Source organism: Pieris napi, chromosome W (genome assembly GCF_905475465.1).
Source record: "Pieris napi chromosome W, ilPieNapi1.2, whole genome shotgun sequence".
In the NCBI taxonomy this organism is placed as follows: Eukaryota; Metazoa; Arthropoda; class Insecta; order Lepidoptera; family Pieridae; genus Pieris; species Pieris napi.
In genome coordinates, this window is record NC_062258.1 from 1,827,093 (window position 1) to 1,837,942 (window position 10,850).

The 10,850-nt window shown below is 40.4% G+C and overlaps 2 long non-coding RNA genes across 3 annotated transcripts; one reads left to right on the top strand and one right to left on the bottom strand.

Annotated features, from left to right (window-relative positions):
* Positions 1-2,085, bottom strand: LOC125062047. Its single transcript, XR_007119144.1, has 3 exons — positions 1,929-2,085; positions 1,750-1,840; positions 1-1,563 (listed from the first exon to the last, which is right to left on the bottom strand). It is a non-coding gene; the product is annotated as an uncharacterized LOC125062047 (long non-coding RNA).
* Positions 2,086-2,383: 298 nt separating this feature from the next.
* On the top strand, positions 2,384-9,864 carry LOC125062039. Of its 2 annotated transcripts, XR_007119138.1 has the most exons (4): positions 2,384-2,582; positions 8,626-8,929; positions 9,214-9,316; positions 9,671-9,864. It is a non-coding gene; the product is annotated as an uncharacterized LOC125062039 (long non-coding RNA). The 2 variants fall into 2 exon arrangements; XR_007119137.1 differs by lacking the exon at positions 9,214-9,316 and having other exon boundaries at positions 2,391-2,582.
* Positions 9,865-10,850: the final 986 nt, after the last annotated feature.

A 10,850-nucleotide genomic window follows, 5' to 3' on the forward strand; every position in this document is an offset into this window, starting at 1 on the left:
ATGTAAATTATATGAATTGTAAAATTCGCAATAGCCTTATAATGTAAATTATATGAATTGTAAAATTCGCAATAGCCTTATAATGTAAATTATATGAATTGTAAAATTCGCAATAGCCTTATAATGTAAATTATATGAATTGTAAAATTCGCAATAGCCTTATAATGTAAATTATATGAATTGTAAAATTCGCAATAGCCTTATAATGTAAATTATATAAATTGTAAAATTCGCAATAGCCTTAAATTGTAAATTATATAAATTGTAAAATTCGCAATAGCCTTATAATGTAAATTATATGAATTGTAAAATTCGCAATAGCCTTATAATGTAAATTATATGAATTGTAAAATTTGCAATAGCCAGCTTATAATATAAGTTATAAAATTCGCAATGCTACACCTTAAAACTACACACTTCATTTGCAATGCAACACTTATAATAATTTTATAAATATCATCAGATTTCTAAAGACTACGATACGACTTCCAAATAGTGGTGAGAACGTAAAACGTAAGACGAATCAACGGCGCATTCAGTTTCATTGTGATTGGTCAACGGTCTGAATTCTAACACACAATAATTAATAATAGATTAAAATTTACTATCAATTTCTCAAATCAAGGGCAAAGACGAGAAGAACTGGGAAAAAACTGTCCACCACTCGTAACATCTTGTAGAAATAAAAAGGTTGAACCTATATTAGTGATAGCCATAGTGAAATAATTATATTACAGCTGTTGGAATAACACACAAACACACAAGAATTTCAGTCCGACCAATCCAACGAATGTTTCATCATTGGTCTCACCAATCTGTTTGGTTCCGTCGCATTTTATAATCAAACATTTTCAATAGAAACAATCTAGATTTAGTTTTCTCAATATGTGATCTTTACCATTCTACTTTATACTTGTTTCTGTTGTATTTAAACAATTTATTCTAATTAAAAGTTCAGAATATATATGAATTCGTTAGTTTTTACAATCATCTATTCTGGGATTAATTTCGCAATCACTTCTAGTTAGCAAAAGAGATTTAGTGATAAGAACTATGGCAGACAGAAAAAATAAGATAAATGTTTTTAAAAGAAACAGTTAAAACGTGAATTAATAATGCAGATAAACACAAAAGACATACCAAAACTACACATTTACTAGATTGATGTGACGAAAGTCAAAAATCATCCTGAAATTTACCAAAAATAAAATTTGACATTATCATGCGAGCGATCCTTCTCAATCGTCAAATAATACTAACTAACCCATAATAAAACTTACAACGCAACAGTGATCTCAGCGTAAGATAAAGCTAAGTCAACAAAAAATACCGGTATTTTGGAACTTGAACTTAAATTCAAGGCTTTGCGGTGGCGAAACCTGTGGAACTCTTTGTTCTTCATCTCCTTCATGTATTCAAAAAAAAGTCATCTGGAATAATAGAAGGATGATGCACAACCTGAGTAGTGAGCATGGCCACAGAATCCTGTAGTGTTACTATGCTTCTTAATATTGGATTCTCAAGCAAATTAATAAGCATATTTAAATCATCATTTGTTGCATCCTAAAATTTATAAAAAATTAGATATATTATTTTTGTTATGATTGTATATATATATCAAATCCCAATACATTTTTGACGCATGAGTTAGAATTATCGCGGTCTCGTTTCTAAAACTTATAAAAGAGTTTGTTACAAAAATCTCCTAGTCAAACTAGGCTCAAATACCTTAAATAATAAAATATTTACCTTTAACTTTGGATCATCGCTCGTATCTACAGCTATTTTGACGCTTTCTAGTTGTTGTAATGCATTTAAAATATTCATCTCTAAATGCATACTGAAATGTAATTACAAATAATGATATGTATACTAGACACTAAAAGCATTAACATAATATGTATAAAATATTACTGTGGAACACTAACTTTTCGTGTGCCTTCAGCATAAGTGTTAGTCTTTGTTAGTTTGTTGTTTTAAACTATATAGTTGAAAACCTTACGAAATATCACCTTTCACAAAAAACTAAGTATTTAATTATTAAATTTATTAAATATTATATATTACGTATATATATTCATTATACCGATTATAGTCGTATTTTTAATTAGACGAAGCCAACTGACACTTGACAGTAGCTAATGTCACTTTTTTTTTTTTAATTTTTTATTAGCCGGATACAAAGTCCATTGGCACTTTAAAAAAAGGTATAACAAAATAACTATACTAACTTAACATAAAATACAATCAATATAAAACAATGGTGAGCTTTAAATTTTCTCAACTGTGTTTTTTATATAATAGTAAATAGCTTTGAATAGAACTGGACATTTCAGTAAATCTTGGGCACGGCATGGAATTTCTATTTGTGATGGTTGACATTGATGACTACCATTTGCAGTGACTGATGAGTCTAAAGCTGATCTTGTCGGGTTATTTGCTAAAGAATTTCCAAGTTTAGTCCGATTTTTCTCATCAAAATCCATCAACTTCATAATATCCGTTACTAGTATTAATCGTTGAAATTTAAAGGTCGAGCAACTCAAGATGAGGTGGGATAAGTCGGCCTCATTTCCTCCACAGTATGTACATCTGTTATTATTTATAATTTTAAAACGAAATAAATGTCTTGGAGTCTGACAGTGGCCAAACCTCAAACGATTAATAATGGTTATAAATTTACGTTCATTGGCTCCTTTGTATTTATCATACCAAGGTTTACATGGGAGTTCCTTTTGGATCTCGGCATACTGCATCTCTAATTTTATACAATAAATAATTATTTCTATAATGAGTATGACATTTGTCTAAAGCCATTAACACACTTTTTGAATCTGAAATTATTAGGAACTCCATGTAGTTATCGTTATTTTGTAAACTTTGTAAGTACAATACAACTTGATAGATAGTATAAGCTTCAGCCGTAAATATTTTTTTTTTTTTTTTTTTTTTTTTTTTTTTTTTTTTTTTTTTTCTTGGGGAAATGCATTGCGCATACCCCACCGCGGTGCGACTGCTTAGTGCGGGAGGGTTATGTGGGACTCGCGAATGTGCATACCCACTAAAACCCCAAGGCGCCACCAACAATCGCCTTAGGAGGGATGCGGTAACAGCAGAGCCTTATCCGCTTCCCGACATGCGATGCGGCGGTTGTGTCCGCCTCTCCCCGCCCATTGTTGATTTGTGAAGATACTTGACACAGCAAGTATCCTTCACAGATCGGGCCATACGCTTTTAGGAATAGCTAGGGGAGATCGGGTCCAGTGCTTGCAGGGATGGATCACCATCCCTTCTTTTGAACGCATGGACCCCTGCTTCCCCGCTTGGGCACTCTTTAGGTGGCGAGGATTTGACGGGCCTGCGGTTTCTTTCGCCGCCGCGGACGGGTTCCGGGACAAAGCTCCCTGGTTCTTCCCGCTTCTTCTTTGACTTTCATGACCGACTCGCAGAAATTGTAGAAGATTTTCCACGAGCCGTCATTTCCTGCGCTCAATATGGCTTTCACTACGTTTGGCAGAATTGCGTCCTCGCCCTGGAGGGCATCTAACAAAGGTCTCCTTTCCGCTTCCCATGCTGGGCAGTCCCTAAGTGTATGCAGGGCGTCGTCCCGGCTGTCTCCGACACAGTGGTGACAGGTTGGTGACTCCTCACACCCTACTACTTTGTGCAGATAGCTACCAAAACATCCGTGTCCGGACAGCATCTGCACAAGTCGATAGCTGAGGTGACCCCAGCGCCTCTTTACCCAAAGTTGAAGCAAAGGTCTGAGGGCTTCGGTAGTATATTTACCGGCACTCGCATCCGCCAGCTCTCTTTCCCACTCTACTAACAATTCCTGGTCTTCTAAGGCTCGCCACGCGTTTAATTGTTCCAGTGTGGGGTTATCCCCTTTTTCCCGAGCTTCGGCCCTCCTCCAATATACTTCGCTAAAAGCAGCCGCATCGAGATGCCATGGCGCGGTACCGGCTATAACACACACTGCGTCATAAGACACAGTGCGGTACGCCCTCGCAACCCTGGCAGCGACCACTCGCTGCGACTGCCTGAGTATTGTGCGATTGTACCCGGTCAGTTTGTCGGCCCATATGGGACACCCGTACAGTGCTTTTGCCCGGATCGCATTTGCGTATAAGAGGCGACAGCCCCCACTCGGCCCGCCGAGGTTTGGCATTATGCGCGAGAGCATGTTTGCGGTGGCGGTGAGCTTAGGGGCAAGTGCCACGAAGTGTGGTCTGAAAGTCCACCGTGGGTCAAGAATCAGCCCAAGGTATTTGAGCGTAGTACCGACCCGGATAGCTACTCCGCCGACGATGATGTCTACGTCTTGAGGTGGAGCTTTTCTGTGGCCGTAGAAGCATATAGCTTCTGATTTCTGAAGGGCGACAACAAGGCCGAGCTTCTTGATTTCAGAAACCACCCGAGCTACTCCAGCTGTCGCTCGGAGGCGCGCTTCCTTAAAATCTTCTCCAATAGCGACCACGAGGGTGTCGTCTGCATAGCATATAGTTGACACTCCAGGGACTAGTTTCGCTCGCAGCACCCTGTCGTAACCTATGTTCCAAAGAAGGGGGCCAAGAACCGAGCCTTGTGGGACGCCGCACTTGATGAGGTGACTCCCTATGCCATTTTGTTTCGGGAAGATAACACGGCGGCCGTTGAGGTACGATGCTACACATTTTCTTATATAGGCCGGTAAGCCGTGGTGGCGAAGGCCGTCCGCGATACAGTCCCATGGCAAGGAATTGAAAGCGTTCGCGATGTCTAACGATACCGCGAAAACCACTCTGCCCCGTGACACCTGCTCCTCGCAGACGCTTCGCAGGCGCGCAATTGCGTCGATCGTTGACCTATGTTTCCGGAAGCCAAATTGAGCCTCATGTATGTTTGGTCCTATAGTTTCCAAATGATTGTAAATCCGACCGGCAATAATACGCTCGAAGAGCTTGCCGGCTTCATCTAGGAGAACTATAGGTCGATACGCTGATGGTGACTCTGTAGGTTTTCCACCTTTTTTTAGAAGAACTAGCAACCCAGTCTTCCATGTCGACGGAAAGAGGCCATTTCTAAGACATTTCGTGAGTAGGCCTCGAAAGCGCATGTCAAGACCAGCGTCGAGGGCCAGAGCTAACACTCGTCCGTGCATGCCATCGGGACCAGGTGCAGTTTTTTTAGTGGTCATGCGTGTTATTGCTGTCTTCAGCTCCGAAGGAGATACTTCAGACACTGTGACACTGTGTTCCGTGGTCGTCTCATGTGGGGAGCTCAGGGCGTCGCGTTCAGGAAAAAGTTCCGCAACCACTGTGCTGAGCAGTTCCGGCTCCATGTTTTTCGTGAGTGGCGGGGCCCACGAGCGCAGCTTGTTTGTGACAATCTGATACGGGCGTCCCCAGGGATCCCGCTCCAGGGTGTCAAGCAGTTCTTGCCATGCTTTCTTTTTTGCTTCGGCGATACCTATTCGCAGCGCCAGTTTTGCATCTCGGTATACGCTATATGCTTGTTTTTCCTCTTCTATGCGAATTGGTCGCCTTCTGCGAGTCCTGGTGTAGCCTCGACGAGCTGCTACACAAGCAATCCGCAACTGGGCGAGTTCTGCCGACCACCAGAATACACTGGTCCGGTGAGCTCCAGGGCGTCTTCTTTGCATTGCAGCATCCGCGATGCAAGTCATTGCGCCACGAAACCACTCTGCCTCTTCCTCTGGATCTACGGAGGCTGGGATCGGGCACCAGGCCTGCACAATCGTAGCCAATTCCGCCTGTTCCTTGTTAAGACTCCCAAGTGCCCATTTTGGGCCCAGTTCTGACGGGTCCGAGCTAGGATTGGCCGACGGAGAGAGAGTGCGGAAGCGGATATACCGGTGGTCCGAAAGCGTCTCAACCCCCGTCAGGACCTCCCAGTCCTGAACACGGCACGAAAGATGGGGGCTCGTGAACGTCACATCCACAATAGATTCTCCGTTTGTTCGAACACACGTAGCTTCAGAGCCCCTGTTAGCCACTACCAAACAATGCGCTGCTGCCCAGTCCACCAACGCTTTTCCTCGTGGGCTGGACACCTGTGAACCCCAGGCCACAGACTTTGCATTCAGATCCCCAGCGATGACTAAATGTCTCGGATGGCTCCATTGCACCAGGCTTCCCAGTTCGTTTAGGAAGGCCTCAAATTCAGCCAGCGAGCGATTGGGGGAGAAGTAGGTACTCGCGATACACATTTTGCTACCCAACTTTGCTGCCACATAGCCGTGGCCTTTTCGAACTGGACCAATGCAGGGCGAGCCATCTGCCGGTGTAACGATAATTGCGGCCAGACCGTCGAGGTCGCCAACCCAGTTCGCCCTTTCGGGTATTGAGTAGGGCTCGGAAATTATACCAACGTTGATATTCCACTGCGCTAGACTCTGGTACAGTAGGTCTTGTGCAGCAGCGCAGTGGTTTAGGTTGCTCTGAAGAAACCGTAGGGCCATTGTTAATTTGCTGGGGTTTCTATGACCTCCATACGCGCATTGTTGCGCGGAGACTTTGCGGGCGTCTTTTTTTTAGGTGACGAGCGGCGCCTGGGTACCCTCACACTGGGAGCTGTGCAGCTGTTGCCACCTAGCCTGTGATCCGCTTTCCTACCGGCCTCGTCGCAGAGTAGGCACTTGGGTTTTTCACTGCAGGAGGCTGCCCTGTGACCGGCTTGACCACAGCGAAAACACAGTTGGCTACGATCAGTATCGGACATGCAGCGGCTAGCTACGTGCCCGATTTGTAAGCAGCGAAAACACCGTAGCTCTCTTGGCTTTGCAACACTAATATTTGCCGCAACCCATCCGACAAAGAAACGCCCCGCTAAGAGTTTTTTGGCGGCCGTTACGGGGCAGTTAGCCCACGCTGCACCAAGACCCGATTTATCTTGTCGTATACGGCTGATCCTTATTTGATCAGCCGGGCACTCTCCCTTCGCCGCAATCGCCTCGCGCAATTCATCCGCTGTAATAGAGTCGTCCAGGCCAGAGATGCGGACATCGGCGCATCGGACGGGCCGTGTAATCTTGATTCCGCTGTCACTCAGTACTGTTTTGAGTCGGTTGGCTAAGGTATCGGCTTTTTCCCCACTGCCGGCTCCGGGGATCTGAATTATCGTGGCTCCTGTTGCCGCTCGGCGAAACTTAACGCCCTCAATTCCAGCCTCCTTCAGATCTATTTTAGCCCGTGCTTCTTTTAGGGCAGCAGCGTAGGTAACACCCTTAGCTTCAGCGTCTTTAGACAAAGTGAGCACAATTGCAGCGGTACGAGGTGCCTTTAGCTTGGGCAGTGTCCTGGGTGGGGGCTTTTCAGCCTTCGATGTTGCCGACTTTGGAGCTCTCGCATTTTTTTGCGTCGCCTTTGCCGCCTTTTGCCTTTTTTTAGTAACCATCGTCCAATTTTCTTCATTGGTGGTGGTCAGCGAGGGCCAGGAGTGTGGCAATACAATGGCACTAGCGGGAGAGGAGACAGGTGTATTTCTTTCAAACATTTCCATCCTCGGCGCGTTTGCCAAACGGTTTTGCTCATTATTTCCAACGGCAAGCGTCTGCACGGTTGCCTTTCCCCGTTTTGTTTTCGAAGCTGCAGCTGACATCGGTGATTTGGAAGCCGTAAATATGCTGCAAGTATTACTTAACATAAAACATTTTGAGGTTTTAGCCTGAGGATCATAGTAACCCGATTTCACTGCAGATGAAGATTTAGACCCATCAGTGTAGACTTTGTAACTGTTAGGCTTGGTACAGCAATAATCCAGAAAGTCTATATTATCTACTACACTGGACATATCTATATTTAAATTACACATAAGAGCTTTATATTTAAAGAGATATACAGGCCATAGTTCAGATTTGTACATATTATCAGATAAATCAGTCATAAAGCTCATAATTCCCAATAATTCAGGGATCTGGTTATTGAGAACATTAGTCGCTGTTATACTTGAAGGCAAATCTGGTGTATTAGTGATAGTTATAGAATAAGAAAGTTTTGGAAGAAGAACATCATTCTAAGAAGTTATCAGTTTCAGGCAAAATTTTTCAGCAATTAATACTCGCCGAATACATAGTGGTTCTACACATGACTCAACCTCCATAGAATTGATAGGAGTGGTACGCATTGCACCAGTAACAATTCTAAGAGCAATATTTTGGATATCATCAAGCTTTTTTAATAATACAGGACTAATATTCATATATGCTAGACAACTATAATCAAAATGACTACGTACTAAGCTTTTATGTAATAAACAAAGAATTTTTGGATCAGAACCCCAAAAAGTTCCTGCTAAGGACCGCAAAATATTGATACCTTTCAAAGCTCTACTACAAATATAGTCAATGTGTTTGAAAGTTTAATTTAGTGTCAAAAATTACACCAAGAAACTTTTTTTCGCTATTTTGAGGGATTAAATTATTGTTATACTGAACATTTACATTAGTATCAATACCATAAGCTAAAACTGAACTTTTACTACTATTTATAATTAATTTAAGTATCTCAGTATAATAGTAGTTAAGTTGACATAAAGCTGAATTAACTTTTGCTTGAGTAACCTGTAAATTACTGCCTACACTATATATTAAGATGTCATCAGCAAATTGTAATATTTTTACAGATTCAGTCACATATCTATATATTTGTGAAGTATAAAGGTTATACAGGATTGGAGATAAAGAAGACCCTTGCATCAACCCCTTGAATGCTAATTTTGGACCATGAAAAACATTATTGTATTTAATGCATAAAGAACGACCATAATACATATGGAAAATCCATTTTAAAAGCTTTCCTGGGAAGCCCAAGGAATATAGCACCCTAATTAATTGGAGAAGATCTACATTATCATATGCCCCCTGAACATCAAGGAAAACACAAATTGCAGTAGAACCTGATAACAAACACTTCTTCATATCAGTCAGGTAAGCTATAAAACTTTCTGCTGCACTTTTGCCTTTTCTGAATCCAAAGTGACAAGAAGGAATAAGTTTCTGGTTTTCAACAAAATAGTTCAGTCTAATCTTAATCATTTGCTCAAACAATTTCCCTACACAAGATGTAAGAGAAATGGGTCTGTACGAATTAAAATGATCATTGGGTTTGTCAAGTTTTAACACTGGTATGACACATTGCAACCTCCAGGATTCTGGAATCAATTGCTGAGACCAAAGCGAATTTAAAATATTAAGTAGAATATGTTTTACAGAAACATGTAGATTTTGAAGCATAATATAAGGAATATCGTCAAGACCAGGGGTTGTATTCTTTCTTGAAGACAAAGCCATGTCAAGTTCTTCAAAACAAAAAGAGTTAAGTAGAAACTTGCTCCACTGACTTCCATCATTAAATTCAAATAAACCAGAAATATTATCGTTGTTATTACTAGGCTGCCCTAACTTCTCTAAAAAACTTGCTATCCACTCATCATTTTTAGACACATTTCTATTAATGTTAATTCTCTTAAATCTTCTAATAAAATTCCACACTCGGGATACTGGAGTGAATCTATTAAAAGACGAACAAAGACTTTTCCAACTGTCTTTCTTAGCCATTTTTATAATAATTTTTTTCCTCGAATCTATTTTCTTATATTCTATATACATAATTGTCCATTGTCATATTACGTCTATAATTAGCTAACGCTTCTCTTGATTTGGTTACAGCCTCGGCACAAGTATCATTCCACCAAGGAGCTGGAGGAGCAGACTTTTTACTAGAAGATTTATGCTTTAACAATGGAACACAGTTTTCTTTTAAACTAAGTAGTAATTTAGAAAATTCATCATATTGAACTAAAGGATCAATTGTTGAAGGAGAAAATTTATCAAATATATCTTTGGATTTGTCATTGTACATATTCCAGTTTGTTTTATTATATAAATACTTATGTATAGACTCTTGAACTGTATATTTTTGAGTTGAGGTAATGATGTTAACAAAAGTAGGTAAATGATAGCTCCCTAAAGGGTCATCACCGACATACCACTCACAAAGTGGTGCAATATCAGGGCTAACACAAGTAACATCAATAGCTGATGCATTATTACCAGGTCTAGAAATAGTAGTAGGGTCACCAGAATTTAAAATACATAAATCAGCATCATCAAATATATCAAATAATTCACGACCTCTTGAATTGGTAGTATCACAACCAAAAGCTATATTGTGAGCATTAAAATCACCAGAAACAAGACAAGGCTTGGGTAATTGCAAAATAATCTTTCTCAAATTAATCAAACTAATTGAGCTATTATTTGGTGGACAGTAGACACAGAGCACTGAGACAGGACCACATCCTGTTATTATAGAAATAGCTATAAATTGAATATTTTGATAGAAAGTAGTTTTTAAGACCTTAAATTTAATATCATTTTTTATTAAAATACCTACACTGCCATGTTCATTTTTAGCATTTTTTCCTATGTAGTTATAGCCAGAGGTAAGGTGGTGGAGGTGATAAATAGGGGTTTGAATCTTTTAACCAGGTTTCATTGAGAAGACACACATCTATGTTATTTTGAATTAATGATGATTTAAGTAAAGCCTTTTTATTATTGACACTCTGAATATTATGTTGCATTATTTTTAAAACAGCCATTATTTGGTAAGATTTTCTATTAATATATCTTTAATGTGTGTGGTTGTGTTTGTTTTATTCGAATTAGCTAATGTAACTAAGGTTTTTATTATTATTTGTAAAAAGATATCATCTTTTACAAGGTAGTCATAGGTCAAGGTGTTGGAGTTAGTATTTGGTGTTTGAACGGTTGAAACCGGTGCTGTGATATTGCTCATGACTATTTTCAATTTTCTTAAACGGGGTAGACTTAGTTTTCAATGCAA